Source organism: Balaenoptera ricei, chromosome 5, assembly GCF_028023285.1.
Source record: "Balaenoptera ricei isolate mBalRic1 chromosome 5, mBalRic1.hap2, whole genome shotgun sequence".
In the NCBI taxonomy this organism is placed as follows: domain Eukaryota; kingdom Metazoa; phylum Chordata; class Mammalia; order Artiodactyla; family Balaenopteridae; genus Balaenoptera; species Balaenoptera ricei.
This window is the reverse complement of record NC_082643.1, coordinates 57,065,445-57,077,916: the sequence shown is the minus strand read 5'-3', so window position 1 is coordinate 57,077,916 and position 12,472 is coordinate 57,065,445.

The window sequence follows — 12,472 nt, the reverse complement described above, 5'->3', positions numbered from 1 at the left end:
ATTTGTATGGAAACACAAAAGACCTCGAATAGCCAAAGCAATCTTGAGAAAGAAAAATGGAGCTGGAGGAATCAGGCTCCCTGACTTCAGATTATACTACAAAGCTACAGTCATCAAGACAGTACGGTACTGGCACAAAAATAGACATGTAGATCAATGGAACAGGATAGAAAGCCCAGAAATAAACCCATGCACATATGATCACCTTATCTCTGATAAAGGAGGCAAGAATATTCAATGGAGAAAAGACAGTCTCTTCAATAAGTGGTAGTGGGAAAACTGGACAGCACATGTAAAAGAATGAAATTCGGACACTTCCTAACACCATACACAAAAAATAAACTCAAAATGGATTAAAGACCTAAATGTTAAGGACAGATACTATAAAACTCTTATAGGAAAACATAGGCAGGACAGTCTATGACATAAATCACAGCAAGATCCTTTTTGACTCACCTCCTAGAGAAATGGAAATAAAAACAAAAATAAACAAACGGGACCTAATGAAACTTAAAAGCTTTTGCACAGCAAAGGAAACCATAAACAAGACAAAAAGACAACCCTCAGAATGGGAGAAAATATTTGCAAACAAAGCAACTGACAGAGGATTAATCTCCAAAATATACAAGCAGATCATGCAGCTAAAATCAAAAAAACAAACAACCCAGTCTAAAAATGGGCAGAAGACCTAAATAGACATTTTTCCAAAGAAGATATACAGATTGCCACCAAACACATGAAAGGATGCTCAACATCACTAATCATTAGAGAAATGCAAATCAAAACTACAGTGAGGTATCATCTCACACCATTCAGAATGGCCATCATTAAAAAGTCTACAAGTAATAAATGCTGGAGAGGGTGTGGAGAGAAAAGGAACCCTCCTACACTACTGGTGGGAATGGAAATTGTTGCAGACACTATGGAGAACAGTATGGAGGTTCCTTAAAAAACTAAAAATAGAACTACCGTAAGACCCAGCAATCCCACTACTGGGCATATACCCTGAGAAAACCATAATTCAAAAAGAGACATGTACCACAATGTTCACTGCAGCACTATTTACAATAGCCAGAACATGGAAGCAATCTAAGTTTCCATCAACAGATGAATGGATAAAGAAGATGTGGCACATGTATAAAATGGAATATTACTCATCCATAAAAGGAAACGAAATTGAGTTATTTGTAGTGAGGTGGATGGACCTAGAGACTGTCATACAGAGTGAAGTAAGTCAGAAAGAGAAAAACAAATACTGTACACTAACACATATATATGGAATCCAAAAAACAGGTTCTGAATAACCTAGGGGCAGGACAGGAATAAAGACGCAGATGTAGAGAATGGACTTGAGGACACGGGGAGGGGGAAGGGTAAATGAGACGAAGTGAGAGAGTAGCACTGACATATATACACTACCAAATGGAAAACAGATAGCTAGTGGGAGGCAGCTGCATAGCACAGGGAGATTAGCTCCGTCTTTTATGACCACCTAGAGGGGTGGGATAAGGAGGATGGGACGGAGACGCAAGAGGGAGGGGATATGGGGATATATGTACACATATAGCTGATTCACTTTGTTATACAACAGAAACTAACACAATATTGTAGAGCAATTATACTCTAATAAGGATGTTAAAAATTTTTTTTAAATAAAAACAAACTAGAAGACCCAACACAGCCAAAACAAAACAAAACAAAAAACTCCTAGTACAATATCGAATAGAATTGGCAGGAAACTACATCTATGTCTTGTTCCTGATTTTAGGGGGAAAGTATTCAGTTTTTTACCATTCAGTATTACAATAGCTGTGGGTGTTTCATAGATAGTCTTTATGAGGCTGAGGAAGTTACCTTATACTCCTAGTTTGTTAAATGTTCTTATCATGAAATGATGTTGAATTTTATTAAATGCTTTTTATACATCGGTTGAAATGATCATGTGGTTTTTTATTCTTTATCTGTTGACATGGTGTACTACATTCAGATGTTAAACCAATTTTTTTTTCCTGGTATAAATTTCATTTGGTCTTAGTGTATAATTCTTTTTCTATGTTACTGGACACATTTGCTAGGGTTTTGTTGAACATTTTTGCATTTATTTTCAAAAGAGATACTAATCTGTAGTTTTTTTCTTGTTATGTCTTTGTCTGGTTTTCTTACCAGAATAATTTATATTCTTAATATAAAAATTTAGGTGTCTTCCGATTAAGATCAAGAAATCACCATATGCCCACAAATACCATTACAATCTAATGTAATATTGGAGGGTTATGCCAATTCTTTAATATGACAAAGGGGTGAAAGAGTTTTAAGTATTGAAAGGGGATAAATGAAACTTTCATTATTTGCAGATGTTATCATTATTTACATAGACACTGAAGTACATCAACATGCAAACTGTTGAGACTAATATGAATGCTTAACAATATTGCAATGTACAAGTTCAACTTAAAAAATGAATACTATTTCTCTACACCAGTAATGACTAACTGGAAAATCTTGTGCAATCTGAGATATCATCCAAAATAGCAGCACAAAATTTAAATAATCTAAAAAGTATCTAATAATCTTTTAAATCAATTAAAATTCTATTAAAGCATATGAAATTAAATTACATTTTTTGTTTGTCTTACAAGGCATAAAGGAAGATTAGAAAAAAACTAGAAATATATATCTTATTCATGCATATGATGATTTAACACTTATTAGGTCAATTATCTCAGATTAATCCACATATTCGACACAATTTTGATCAATATTAAATTGAAGCCATATGATTCTCAAATTTATGTGGAAGAGTAAACAGATTGAATAAGTAGGTCAACTTACAAAAATACAGAGGTGAATCATTTTACCAAATATTAAGGCATACTACAAAAGACATAATGAAAAATATAATATATATGATGCTTACTCAAGAATTAATAAAACAAACAATGGTACAAAATATGTTTAGAAATAGAATCACAATTTTTACTTCCACATTTAGATCTTTAATCAAATTGAAAGACTATATTCATGGTGCCAGGTAGGCATTTAGCTTTATTTTTCTGCATTTATTGAGAAGGTTATCCCTACACCATCCAACAAACAATCTGTCCTTCCCCCAACTGGCAGCTGTATCATATATCACATTTTTATATACACATAGAATATTAACATATAACCAATTTGTAAATTTAGGGAAAGATGAAAATATTTGTAAAATAATGATATTTTTCTGGTTTTTGATATTTTTACTTCAAGGGCCCAATCTCTATAAAAATGTTATTAAAATGTTCAAGTATGTAATATTTGGGCAGAGGAACTAGGTAGACCTTTTTCCAAAGAAGACAAACAAATAGCCAACAGGTATGTGAAAAGGTGCTCAACATCACTAATCATCAGGGAAGTGCAAATCAAAACCATAATGATATGGGACTTCCCTCGTGGCGCAGTGGTTAAGAATCCGCCTGCCAATTCAGGGGTCATGGGTTCGAGCCCTGGTCCGGGAAGATCCCACATGCCGTGGGGCAACTAAGCCTGTGCACCACAACTACTGAGCCTGTGCTCGAGAGCCTGCGAGCCATAACTACTGAGCCTGCGTGCCGCAACTACTGAAGCCCACGCGCCTAGAGCCCGTGCTCCACAACAAGAGAAGCCACCACAATGAGAAACCCCATGCACCTCAACGAAGTGTAGCCCCCACTCGCTGCAACTAGAGAAAGCCCGCGCGTAGCAACAAAGACCCAACACAGCCAAAAATAAATAAATAAATTTATAAAAAAAAAAAACAACACACAATGATATATCACCTCATACATGTTAGAATGGTTAACATCAAAAAGACAACAGATAACAAGGGTTGGCAAAACCCTTGGAGAAAAAGAAACTCGGGTGAATTGCTGATGCGTGTGTAAATTGGTGCAACTACTATGAAAAACAGTATAGAAGTTCCTCAAAAAATTAAAAATAGAACTACCATACTATTCAGCAATCCCACTTCTGGGTATATACCCAAAGTAAATGAAAACATGATATCAAAGAGATATCTGCACTCCCATGGTCACTGCAGCATTATTTACAATAGATAAGATATGGTAACAACCTAAGTGTCCATCAATGGATAAATGGCTAAAGAAGATGTGGTGTGTATATATATATATACATGCACACAATGGACTATTATTCAGCCATGAGAAGAGGAAATCCTGCCATTTATTGTCATAAATGGATGGACTTTAAGGGCATATTCTAAGTGAAATAAGTCAGAAAGAGAAAGACAAATAGTACATGGTACCACTTACACGTAGAATCTTAAAAAAAAAGTCAGACTTTTAGAAAAGTGGTTGGCAAGGGCTAGGAGGTGAGAGAAATAGAGAACTTGGTAAAAGGGGTATGAACTTTCAATTATAAGATTAACGAAGTCTGAGGCTCTAATGTAAAACATGGTGACCATAATTGATATCAGTGAAATTTACTGTATTGTATGAGTGAAATTTGCTAAGATACTAGAAATTAAATATTCTCACCAAGAAAAAGATAAATATGTAAGGTGATGGGTGTGTTAATTAACTAGATGGTGGGAATCCTTTCACAGCGTATACAAATATCAAATCACTATGATGTAAACTTTAAATATCTTACAATTTTCTCAATTACACCACAATAAACCTGAAAAATAATGTTCAAGTATGGATACCATGAAGATGACACACACAAAAAAACTCAGGGCAAAATGAAGTAGAATTATACCTGAAATTCCTGATGTAATATTGTCAAAAGAGTATTTCCAATTCATTTATTTCTTTATTCAAAAGTTGTTGTTAAGGAAAACTATACATAAACCCTTTTAGAGTATGCTATTTTTTAAAAAGATCTTGAACTAGATAAAAGTGAAAGAAATATCTTGTGTTGAAACATCTAAACCCTACCACATCAGGAGAAAATCTATTCCTGCATTCAGTAGTATTTATGGAGTATCTTTGTGTGTTGGGTAATGGAGATACAAAGTAGTCCTCCCTGAGCTTAGAGGCCATGTCAAAAACAATTATTATTCAGTGTGGTAAGTGCTAGGATAGCAGTAAGCATAGAGATCTCTGAAAACACCAAGGAGATCATCTAATGTTGCCTGGCATTGATGGTTAAACTGCAGGAGTTAAGAAAAGTTAGTCCTGTGAAGAACTTAGAGAAAGGTATTCCAGGCAGAGGCAATTATAAGTGCAAAAATGGAAATGAGAGCCAGCATGGAATATTAAGAGAAAAGAAAGTAGCTATGTGTGCCCTAGAAGTGAGTATGATATGTTCAACTTTCATGTGATGCGAGCATCCATTTTCTATTTAGAAGTCAGCATGGCTGAAAACAATGTTTTTCACAGCATATAGTGCAACTACAGAACTGTTTAGCTTGTAATGTCTGCCTCAGATGTCTAAGTACCAAAGCAATAAAAGGATACTGAAGTGGGACCTGAGGCTGATGGAAGACACACTAATTACACCTGGCTTTAGCGCCACAGTTTTATGCATTACTATATCATTCCTTGGAACAGTTTGAGAACCAGGGATTAAATAACAATGCCTTAACTTGAGTGGATTCAGCTCTGGAACATACTGGAATCTCAGCAACAAGATTGTAGAAAAAGGTAAGGAAGCTACAAATGAATGGGGCTAATACAAAACAACTGATATGCATGAAGGACTGAATTTCAGAAGAGGTGCAAATTAGAATGTCCAAACTGTATGGTGAACTCAAGTTCAATATCTGTAGGGGGTCTACAATCTAGGGCATCCAATATAGTTGGTGGGAAACAGAGGAGATTTTCAAGAAATGGCAATATTTAGGGTTAGGCAGGTAATTCTCAATGGAACCTGGAGATGACATTAATAGATGGTGATAAAAGGACCCAGCCACCATGGAAAAGGAAGAAATGGTGGCAAGAGATATCGATACAGTGTCGTAGCCCTAAACTAGAATAATGAGGTCCCACCAGGAGAATTAAAGACAAAATAAGGAAATCAAACCAGAAGTCTAGTCACATGAATTTAGAAAATACAATGAGCATTTTAAAAGCCTGTCTCTCAAGTACCAGGATTAACTTTGTATGCTATGAACATCAGGCTTAAGACAACATGGCAAATAAGAACTTCACCTGTGGCTGACCATGGGTTTCCTAAAGTACTGACCGCTATCAGTGGTGGAGGGCTGACTCAGGAATTGGCAACACTAAACCTGCAAGCCAAAAACATCAGGAGCTGCAAAGACTATGGAAAGAAGAACTAGATAAAAAGGTAAAACAATACCAATTGTGTTCCAGGGAAATTTTTGGCTATCCATATATTTATTCTACTTGAATAAACACATAGAATAAATCTGAAATGTGCATTAGTTCAAGCCATAGGTTTCTAAATATATATGGTATAAAGTTGACCAATAGCCAGATGATGGGCTGAGCCTTCACTGTTGGTCTAGACATCTTATGCAATGGTAAAATGACTGCTGAATGTACGCTACCTAATTGTGACTCTGTTATGCATACTGTGTCACACCCAAATAATTTGAAGTTACCTCCCTCAAAGATGAAAAACAGGTTACCAAGGAAAGGATAAAATTGAATTACCATCTACTCATGGAAATTCATTTTCTGTTATCTTACAATGTTTTTGTGCTACATCATTTCTTATATTAACTCTGAAAAAAATCGGAGTGAGCAACAGGATTGTTTTTTAAAAATAAATGTATAACCTATCAAAGGTCATTCTTATGTAATCAGTGTTGACTTTCTCCAAAAATGTTCTACCCATTTAAAAATTCTGCTTCAAGCCCAATTTCCAACTCGATAGCAGGATACACACAATTTGGAAATGACAAAACCACCCATCAGAAAAGCTCCTTTTGAGTACTTGTTCCACACAAAGGCTGCTGCTCATTGAGTTAGAAAAAGGAAGCCTAGGAGTACAATTACCTTGACTTCTGGAGAAGGGGATTTTGAGGCCTTTGAGCAGGTACTTAGTTAGTTCACTGAATATAAGTGAATCTATTAATATTTCTCTTTATCTTTGTAATAAAGAGACTTATTAATATTGTAAAAATAGGAATCATGGAAAATATTTTGGGAATGAGATTGGAAGAAAGACTATTATCTACTCTCTTTTAAAAGGGGATCTTAATAAGAACATAAATACAGTTTTAGAGAACTATTAAAACTCCAGCCACAAAGGAAATGAAAAACTTGAATTGTCTGTATTCCTGTCATCTCCTCATCCATCCATCTTATAATAGTCTTATTGCAACCAGACATGGTGTGATGAATGCAGAAATGTCAGACAAAAAGGAATGTGTAAAGATAAAAGGCTAGAGTGTAAAAAAATATTTTTAATAAAAAATCCACACAACAAAGAAGTGACTGCATGTTGCTTTTGTTATCATTTTGTTTCCAAAAGCTGCCTGGGTTGCTAGTTAAAAGTCAGAATTCCATAAAGATAGAAGCAATCCACAAAAGGATCCTGATGTTTCTGAAAAAAAATTATAATACAGAAAAAAATGGACAAATCTACCACCAAAAGTTTCTCTTTCTTTAAAGTAAAGCTCTAAACTCACACACTGAACATCTTTTATTTAAGGATCTCAAAGCACTTTACCAGCAAGTAATTATCCTACCATTTCCTACTATCAGTTGAAGGCTTGGAAACCATAAGAGTCAAGTTCAGCAGGAGGTGTGACACAGAAATACAGAGTGTAAGTTACCTACTTGAGGGCCACAACCATAAATAGGAGACCCACTGTTGCTTCCTTCTGCTTTAACCACTTTCTCTTCTTCCCAAAAATTGCTTGTTTGCTATCTTCCATAGACAAGGAAACTACCTCCTAAAGAGTCTTTTCTCTGTCCAGGCATTAATAGTACATGCCAAATATACATCATCACCTCTTCTATAGAATATATTTTAGTTAAACCAAACTGCATATAGAAGAGTTTCTCACTGTTAAAGAAAAAATTCCTATAAACCATCATCAATTTGTTTGTAAGAACTCTGCTTCCTCCAAATTTCCATTTATCCTTGATACAAATATTTATGGACTCTCTTCTCCAATTGTACTCCTCCTCATTGCACATGAAAATTATCATGTGTAATAAAAATGAGACCATTCCATTATTTTCCCAGGTGGTACCATGGATCCTCTTAAAGAGGTTTTTTTTTTTAGGAAAAATTCATTGGTTTGTGATAAGAATGGAGGGTCTTCCCCAAGAAACTGAGTATTATTAGGTGAAGTAAAGGTTCAACAGTAAGGAGATACATCTCTGCACAATAGAAAGAGAAGTCTTTGGAGCTTCTGGAGAATATCTAGGACTGAAAGAGTGAACAGTGGAAAGGGAGAGGGTAGAAGGCAAAAAGAAACCAGGCTAATGACAACGGTGTGTGGATTATGAACTGTTACCCATTCCTATAATCCCACTCCACAAAATAACTTCATTAAAGTCAATTAAATTGTGTACTCTAGAATGCAAACTAAGGCACTTGTCACAGATCCCCTCCTTAGCACCAAACCCAGCAGATGAGTAATCAGAATGAAGATTGGACATGGGTGGGCGGGGTGAGATGGAAATAAAAATGAAAGTGAGTTGAGGTTTTTGCTTTATATTGATAGGAAAAATAAGTACAACTATGGGTCTTAATTAGTGGTAATGAATAGATAATTTAAAATACAACGTACTCTTTCCAACCAAGGAACCAGAATATAATAAAATTTAAACAAAGAAAGTTTTATCTCCAATCAAAGGTGGAAAAGGAAAAAAATGAAATGTAATTATGAATACAAAATAAAGTGTTAGAAATAAGTCCTTATGTACATTAACTACAGTAAATGGAGTTAAACTCACGCTTTATGAGACATAAACTCTCAAAATAAATTTTTTCCAAATAAATTCAACAGTATGTTATCCTACAGGCCTAAATAACAAATAGTCACTAACTGATGGAGAACAAGGAGATTAAAATATACATTAAGGAATATGTACCAGTCAAAATATAATTTAAGGTTTAAAAAATCCCATTAGAGATAAAGATGAAAATTTCACACTGGAAAAAGACACAACATACTGATAACATATAAAAATCATGAATATACACTCCCAATAGTAGACTCTCAAAATATGTAAAGCAAAAACTAAAATAATTACCAGGAAATTAGACAATTTTTAGTTTTAGTCTACAGTCTAACACATTCATCTAAAAACTGATACATCAAGCAAAGAAAAAAGTAGAAAACTAGAATTATATTTTTAACAAATTTGATCCAATGAATATGTCAAAAAATATATGCCCAGTAAACATAGAATGTACATTCTTTTTACACATACAGAATATACTCAAAAATCCGTCATGAATCAGGTTAAAAAGATAATCTGATAAGGCAAGCATTACCCTAATACTAAAATCAGACAAAGGCATTATAAGAAAAGAAAACTACAGACCAATATTTCTCATAAACAGAGATGCAAACATCCTCAACAAAATATTGGCAAATTGAATCCAACAACATATAAAATGACAAAGTGGGATATACCCCAGGTATACAAAGTTGTTTCAACATTCAAAAAATCAATTACAATACTATAACCCATCACATCAATAGGCTAAAAAAGAAAAATAACAGGGGCATATCAATAGATACAGAAAAAGCATTTGATAAAATACAACAGCCTCTCGTGATAAAAACCCTCAGTAAACTAGGAATAGAAGGAAAATTCCTCAACTTGGTAAAGAGTATCTACAAAAACCCTACAGCTAACATCATACTTAATGGTGAGAAACTCAGAGCTTTCCCACTAAGATAAGGAACAAGGCAAGAATGTCCTTTCTCACCACTCCTTTTCAACATTGCACTGGAAGCTACTGCAATAAAACAACAAAAGGAAATAAAAGGTATGCCAATGGGGAAGGAAGAAATAAAACTGTCTTTATTTGCAAATGATATGAACATCTATGTAGAAAATCTGAAACAATCAACAACAACAAAAAACTACTAGAAATAAAAAGTGATTATAGCAAGGATGAAGAATACAGGTTAATATACAAAAGTCAATCATTTTACTATATACCAGCAATAACAAATTGAATTTGAAATTAAAACCTTTTACATTAGCACCCCCAAAAATGAAATACTCATGTATAAACCTAACAGAAAATGAACGAGATCTACATGAGCAAAACTACAAAACTCTGATGAACAAAATCAAAGAACAAAATAAACAAAGAGATATTTCATGTTCATGGATAGAAAGACTCAATATTGTAAAGATGTCCATTCTTCCCAACTTCATCTATAGATTCAACGCAATCTTGATCAAAATCTCAGCAAGTTATTTTGTGGATATTGACAAACTGAGTCTAAAGTCTAAATAGGGAGGCAAAAGACCCAGAATTGTCAATACAATATTGAAGGAGAAAAAGTTGAAGCATTGACCCTATAAGACTTCTAGATTACTATAAAGCAACAGTAATCAACACTGTGTGGTACTGGTGAAAGAACAGACAAATAGAGCAATGTAACTGAATAGTGAGCCCAGAAATAGACCCACATGAATTCAGCCAACTGATCTTTAACAAAGGGGCAAAGGCAATACAGTGAAGAAAAGATAGTCTTTTCAACAAATGGTGCTGGTAAAACTGGATATCTGCATGCAGAAAGATGAATCTCGACACAGACCCCACACTCTTCACAAAAATTAACTCAAAATTGATCATAAGCCTAAATGTAAGATGCAAAACTACAAAACTCTTAAAAAATAATACAGGAGAAAACCTAGATGAGCTTGGGTATGACAATGACTTTTAGATACAACATCAAAGGCACAATCCATGAAGGAAATAATTCATAAGCTGGACTTCATTAAAATTAAAAGCTTCTGCTCTGTGAATGATACTGTAAAGAGAATGAAAAGGCAAGCCACAGACTGAGAGAAAATATTTGCAAAAGACACATCTGATAAAGGGCTGTTATCTAAAATACACAAAGAACTGTTAAAACTCAACAATCAGAAAACAAACAATACAATTTTAAAATGGACCAAAGACTTTAACAGACACCTCGGCAAAGAAGATATACAGATGGTAAATGAGCATATGAAAAGAAGCTCCACATCATATGTTACCAGGAAAACGCAAATTAAAAGAAAATGCCACCGCAAACTTACCAGAATGGCCAAAATCTGGAACACTGACAACACCAAACGCTGGTGATGGTGTAGAGCAACAGGAACACCGAGGCCCCAATCCTCGCTGAGGCCGCCAGGACACCCTAGTCAGAGTCACAGCGCGGTACTGCCTCTCTCCAGTGGCCCAGCCAGGTGTGCGGAGCCGAGCTTCTGGTCCAAAGGCTCTGCAGGGACAGGACAGCCCGAGGTCTGAAGGGGCGGGGGCGGGGTACTGTGCATGCTTGGGCAGCAGGTCTTCCAGGAAACCAAAGGCCAAGGGTAGCACAACTCAGGCTTCTGGCATGGAACTTCGGAACCCCAGTGCCACCTCTGCCAAAATCCAAGGCCACAGCAACCTGAACGCACAGTTTCATTCTGAAATCAGAAAACAAGTTTGCCAGGCCAGCAGAGGACCTGAATGGGAGCTCATCTGATAATATCTGGTGCTGTCAGCTTTGACAGCCGTCCATCATCAGTCTCCTGCCGCCCTCCTCCTTCAGCTCTTCCTGCAGAGCTGAGTACCGTGCCCTCCATATGCCGCTTGCCTCTACAGTCACGAAAACCACCCCCCCACCCCCACCCCCCCCCCCCGTGAAAGCAGGTCGGCTGCGGCCTGGTCTGCGTGGGTGGAGTACGGCGTTTTCCAGGAAGGCAAACAAGGTGCAGCTGGAGCCCTCGGGGTGCGTTTCTGTGGCTTCGGGTGGGGAAAGTAAGTGTGGGTCCTGAGAGAAGGGCAGGCGGAGGATGAGCAGGAAAAGCACTGAGCATCTGGGACAGCTCAGCGGAGGGCGGAATCAGGCCGCGGCGCCGCAGCGACCACTCTTCGCGGAAGAAGCCTCGCGATGTCTACAGGAACCAGCAGGGGAATCCTGGATGAGAAACACCTGAGTGCCCCAGGTGCCGGCGGCCCCTCATCCCAGGCTCGTCCTTAAGGAGTCTGGCACATGCCACTTACCAAGCAAACCTCAATCCTCACTGACGCCTCCAGAACACCCTAGTCAGAGTCACGGTGCGGCAGTGCCTCTCCCCGGTGGCCCAGCCAAGAACCAAGCTTCCGCCCAAAATCTCTGCAGGTGCCGGAGGTCAGACTGCGGTAGTGAACTGCGCATGCTTGGGCAGCAAGCCTTTCGCCTTCCAGGAAACAGGCCTCAAGGAGCAATTCAGGGTTCTGGCGCCCAGCCCTGGAACCCCAATGCCGCCTCTGCCAAAATCCAAGGCCACAGCAACCTGAACGCACAATTTCATTCTGAAATCAGAAAACAAGTTTGTCAGGCCAGCAGAGGAGAGTTCACTTGTAA